Consider the following 5,435-nt stretch of genomic DNA (forward strand, 5'->3'; position numbering starts at 1 on the left):
TACTCCATATATGTGGGTCTGGACCTTAAAAATGACTGTTTGCACCCCCAGAGGTAGGCTTTGGTCTTTTAAATTTATGCTTTTTGCCCTAACATTGAGGCTTGCATGACCAAAGTAAGGGTTTACACTTGAAAAACTCAGGGTTGAATTTTAAAAAGGATGCTTTGTAAAGCACAAAATCGTACTTGTTCACCATAGCTATCTCCATGGCAGGTTAAATTTCTCGCCGTCTATTCTGTGTTTTAGTTTCCTTCTCACGCAAACCATGGTGACAAACAGTGCCCAAAAGGCTCTGGTGCTTCCAGACAGTGGCTTGATGGCTTGCGTAACCTACCTCTAGCCCCATCCCACGGAACGTAGGAATGGTGTTACAAGTAAATAAGGTAGCGGCCTGCTTTAGGAAGAAAGTGTGTTGGACTTGAAAGCCTTGGGTAGGACAGGAGGAGCATGTCTTCTTGGGTCAGTGATGAGCCTTGGCATGTACTATGTGATCTAGAGTTGATGTCTGTCGCCACTTTAGCTCTAGAATTACTCTGAGACCCAGGAAGCTCCGGTTTCCTTAGGCTGTGACCTAAGGGAGTCGAGATAAAGACAGTTTAACAAGTGCCGGGAATAAAAAAGGAAACCAACTGATGTGACAGCAACCACCGACCACCTCTCACCAGCAGGCAGATGCCCAGCCATCTTGGTGCAGTGGCTGCCTTGGAAAGACTCCCCCAGTCGCGGTTTTCTTGCCGAGCATGACGCTACGTGGTATGGACCGTGGTACCCCTTCGGTCAGCTGGGGGCAGCTGTCTCTGCTGTGTCCCCTCCCAGCCAGCTCGCTGGGGCAGCAGAGTGAGAAACAGAGAAGACCTTGGTTCTGCATAAGCACTGCTCAGCAGTAGCTAAACATCGGTGTGCTGTCAGCGTTGAAAACAGCACCGTGCAGGGTGCGATGACAAAACAATTACCTGTATCCCAGCCAGGCCCAGTACAGAAACCCTTCTGTGCCCGCTCACGATTCTTATTCCTGTGAGAAACCCATGAAAAATAGGGCATTTGACTTATCGGGGAGAAATGTGAACACACTCCCGATCTCTGGCTGGCATCTCGCTTTACTTGCATGATCTAGAAGGTACACACAAGTCTACGCGGTTTCTTCTGCACCTTGGGAAAGGGCTCTCTTGCCTCGATTTCCAGGGAGAAACTCCCCAAAGCGGCACCACAGAGGTATTCCTAAACCTCGCTAACTGAGAGCCCCCAGCAGCAAATTCTGCTGACTAACACCGGGCCCGACTCACCCTCCCTAGGAGGAAGACCGTAGATTAAGGGATGCCTGGAAAATAGGACACGAAAAAGAAGTTCCAGGTGTTCAAAGCTACCTTCATATTATTAGGTCAGCCCAACAGTATAAGAACACAAGGCTGCCAGATTAAACCCAGGAATCACATCAGTTTTTCCCTCGTTGCATGTTTCTGCCGTGCAGACCTCGTCAAGGTCTGGCCCTGCCAGCTGGACGTCCCCAGCTCCCCGTCAGCCGTATGATGCAACAGCCCATACGACAGGCGCCCGGAGCTCACGTCTTCCCAGTCACAGCAGGCAAGAGCAGAAGGACAAAGCGCTGCCACCGAGTTCTCTTTTGGACCCTCTGTACCTCCTTTCCTTCCTCTTTGTTGGCAGGAAAGCCCATCGGGTCTCCCAGCTTCCCCTGCCTTCCTCAGAGAGGACAGCTGCTCCCTACTGTAATGAAGCAACTCGCATGCTGCATCAAGGCCTGTCAGGAAGGCGCTCAATGCACACACCGTAAGACCACCTCTAGTTTGCCTGAAGAGCAGAGGGTGGTTCACATCTGTACAGCCAGCCCAGGGGATTCTCTTTGCGCTTTGGTCACCGTTATTCTTTGATTCAGCCTTCCAGCTCTGCGCCAACTTCCGCGGAGCTGATCAGCCGTCACTCTGCAACCACATCTCTTCTCCTTCCTGCACTAGAAAGGTACTTGCTGGTCTCCAACGGGAGGGAAGTCCTTTTGGATGACTGACATTTCCCAGGCCCCCTGTTACCTTGCCGTAGAGCACGTGTGGGTTTTTTGCTCTAAAGGGCGTCTGACGGGACTCAAGCCCTGAGTAACAGGTACTGCCCTGGCTCTCCTGAGCTCTGAGGAGCGCGTTCCTGACCAGGTGTTTGCAGTCTCTCTTAAAAAGGATTTCTTGGCTTGTTCTGCAAGAAGGAAGCCTTCAGCTGGTGCAGCAGCAGTCACGTCGGAGAACAGGACCCGGAGCTGGGGAACGGGAATGGCCTTTGGCTACTGTAGAAACACAAGCTGCAGAATTCTTCATGTCACAAAGACAGTCGTGACACCGACCTCAACTTTCCAGGGAAAGGAGCTTTGCCACTTTGCCCCAATTCTCACTCACCTGGGCAATGAGGATGGGAAATGGGTTATAGGCTTGTCGAGAAGGAGGCAGAGTTGAAGCGTGTCAAAAGTCGCTGGGGCCGGGGCGCGTGATTTTGGGGGGTGAGCCGTGAGGGCCTGTCATGACCCAGACTGGACAGACCAGGGAGTCATGTTGAATTCGAAATTCCCTCGGGCTAAATGAAGGTGAAACGACACCAAACGATCGGTTGAAGATTTTATTCATGACAGAAGCCAACTGAACTGGGGAGGCGTGGTAGTAGGTGGCAGGGTTTCTCACAACAGGAACTGGCATAAGACTACTTCTGTAAACCGTGTAACCATATACATCAACTGAGGGAATAAGGAGATCCCTCCCGTTGAGTCAGGAGGTTCAGAGCAGACCCCCTCGCTTTCCAGACTCCTCCTCAGAGAAGGGCCCAGGGGCGGCTGGACCCACTCTCAGTCTCAGACTTGGTCAACGGTTTCTCTTTTGAAACGGATGAGGTGTAGGGATTGTGGCAAAGGAAAGAGAGAAGAAGACAGAGAGAGAAAAAGGAAGAGAGAAAGATTTCACCGGTCCTGGGTCCAGCATTGGTTCAGTCAGCCGAGGTGTCCGGTCAGCCGAGGGGTCCAGTCCTGGTGGGCTTGTCCGGTGGACAAGTTTCCTCTTGTCCTATCGCAAGTGACTTGATGGAAGAGACCAGCACCCACCTCACTACAACCTCCTTTCAGGTAGCTGTAGAGAGCGACAAGGTCTCCCGTCAGCCTCCTTTTCTCCAGACTAAACAGCCCCAGCTCCCTCAGCCGCTCCTCGTAAGACTTGTGCTCCAGGCCCCTCACCAGCTTGGTTGCCCTTCTCTGGACACGCTCCAGCATCTCCATGTCTTTCCTGTAGTGAGGGGCCCAAAACCGAACGCAGGACTCGAGGTGCGGCCTCACCAGTGCCGAGTACCGGGGAACGATCACCTCCCTGCTCCTGCTGGCCACACTATTTCTGATACAGGCCGGGATGCCATTGGCCTTCTTGGCCACCTGGGCACACTGCTGGCTCATATTCAGCCGGCCGTCAACCAGCATCCCCAGGTCTTCTTCTGCCGGGCAGCTTTCCAGCCACTCTTCCCCAAGCCTGTAGCGCTGCGTGGGGTTGTTGTGACCGAAGCGCAGGACCCGGCACTTGGCCTCGTTGAACCTCATACAATTGGCCTCGGCCCATCGATCCAGCCTGTCCAGATCTCTCTGTAGAGCCTTCCTACCCTCAGGCAGACCAACCCTCCCTCCCAACTTGGTGTTGTCGTCAAACATGCTGAGGGTGCGCTCCATCCCCTCATGCAGATGGTTGATAAAGTTATTAAACAGAACCGGCCGCAATACTGAGCCCTGGGGAACACCACATGTGACCCACATTTTCTCCTGCCTCCAGGGTTTGTCAGCTTTCTATCAGCCACAGCTTTGCCAGATTCCCACTCGAGGTGACTGGAGGCAGTTTTGCTCCTGCCCCACTTGGCTTATGTAGTTTTGGGCTGTCCCCACTCGGGACATCTGGTATAAGCCCTTGTTCCCACTCAAAACATAGCCCCATGCCAGCTACCGTGAAGAAAATTAACTCTATCCCGGCCCAAACCAGCACACCTCCCCTGTAAAAGAGAGGGGTTTGATGCCAGGGCAAACGACAATTTGCCGACTTGGCAGAGCACGGCTGCCCTGAGATGTCTCAGGAGAGGCAGGCTGGGCTAAAGCTTCTCTCCTCCTCCTCCTCTCCGGGTTCTGTGGTCTAGCGGAGCAGCTGGGGCTTTGCCGCAAGGACACCCTGGGTCCCGGTCTGCTGTCCTGCAGGCAGCAGCGCAAGCCAGGAATGACACTGTCTGCTCAGCACACTCTGGGTGTTCTCCACGGGAAGGACAGCATGGGACTGGGCTTGTTGTTCCAGCTTTATTAAAAAAAAATAATTTATTAAAATACAGCTGTTTCCCAGAGGAGGATTTCACTTCTTCAGGGCTCACCAGGGGCCAGCAGCAGAGTGACGGCAGGCTCCATTCTGATCTTGGCATCTCTCTTCTCAGGATGAAGATGGCCTCCGCTGCGAGAGTCCTGACCGAGAGTTCAGGGTCTTTCGCCAAGGGCAGAAGGGCTGCAAGAGAAGGAAGCAGAGCAGACATGACCCCCCACTGCCTGCAGAGACCCCCAGGAGTCCCCTCCAGACCATGGCACCCTGCCCAGGCCCCGTCCCCTGCCCCACCAGCCCCTCCTCGCCGTCGCAGATATCCCGCAGCTTCTGCCTGCTCAGGTTCCTCGGGTGCCATGCGGCAAGACCTTGCTGCCAATGCGGTGGTGGGGACTGGGGCCAGGCTGGCAGCAGAGGGGCCCTGGGGACTGTGGCCCACCGATGAACCTGATGGCCACCTCTGGCAAGATGGCTTGAGTGTCCCGCAGGTACGTCAGGCTCTGCCAGAGGTCTTCTTCCACCCTCTTCTTGTCGTGCACTAACTAGAGAGAGCACAAGGGCGCAGGGACTGGTACGGACCCTCCCAAGTTGGCCGGACCAGTACCTCCTCCCAGTACCCCCTTCCCGCTGGCGATTCCTGTCTCCCAGCCAGAGCTGGGAGAGGTTCAGACAGCCGCAGGCAGTGGGGGCCCGGGCATGCTGAGACCCCCTCTTTCATATTGCTAGGGCCCATATGAGTCAGCATTTCCAAAGGGCCGTTTTTAAAGCCTGAAACCCAGGATTTTGGCCCTAAAACGGGGCTTTGGACCCTACAGCTGGGTCTTTGGATGCTCATTATATGCCTCGGACATTAAGGAAATGAGGCTTTGAGCCCTAAGTGAGGAGTTTGTACCTTAAAATGAGGGTTGGCACCCTACAATTGAAGTCTTTCAATCCTCGAATCAAAGCTTTGGACCCTAAGCCTGAGGCTTTGGGACCTAAGCCTGAGGCTTTGAGCCCTAAAAGTGGGCTTTGGACCCTCCGAATGAGGGTTTGGACAATCCAGATGCAGCTTGCACCCTGAAAATCCCTGTCTGGATGCTAAAAAAGAGGCTTTGGACCCTGAAAATGAGACAA

The 5,435-nt window shown here is 54.0% G+C and overlaps 1 non-coding gene across 1 annotated transcript; it reads left to right on the plus strand.

Annotated features, from left to right (window-relative positions):
* The first annotated feature begins 458 nt into the window (after window positions 1–458).
* On the plus strand, window positions 459–543 carry LOC142042982 (small nucleolar RNA SNORD45). Its single transcript, XR_012653899.1, has one exon. It is a non-coding gene; the product is annotated as a small nucleolar RNA SNORD45 (small nucleolar RNA).
* The last annotated feature ends 4,892 nt before the right edge of the window (window positions 544–5,435 follow it).

Source organism: Buteo buteo, chromosome 21 (assembly GCF_964188355.1).
Source record: "Buteo buteo chromosome 21, bButBut1.hap1.1, whole genome shotgun sequence".
In the NCBI taxonomy this organism is placed as follows: Eukaryota; Metazoa; Chordata; class Aves; order Accipitriformes; family Accipitridae; genus Buteo; species Buteo buteo.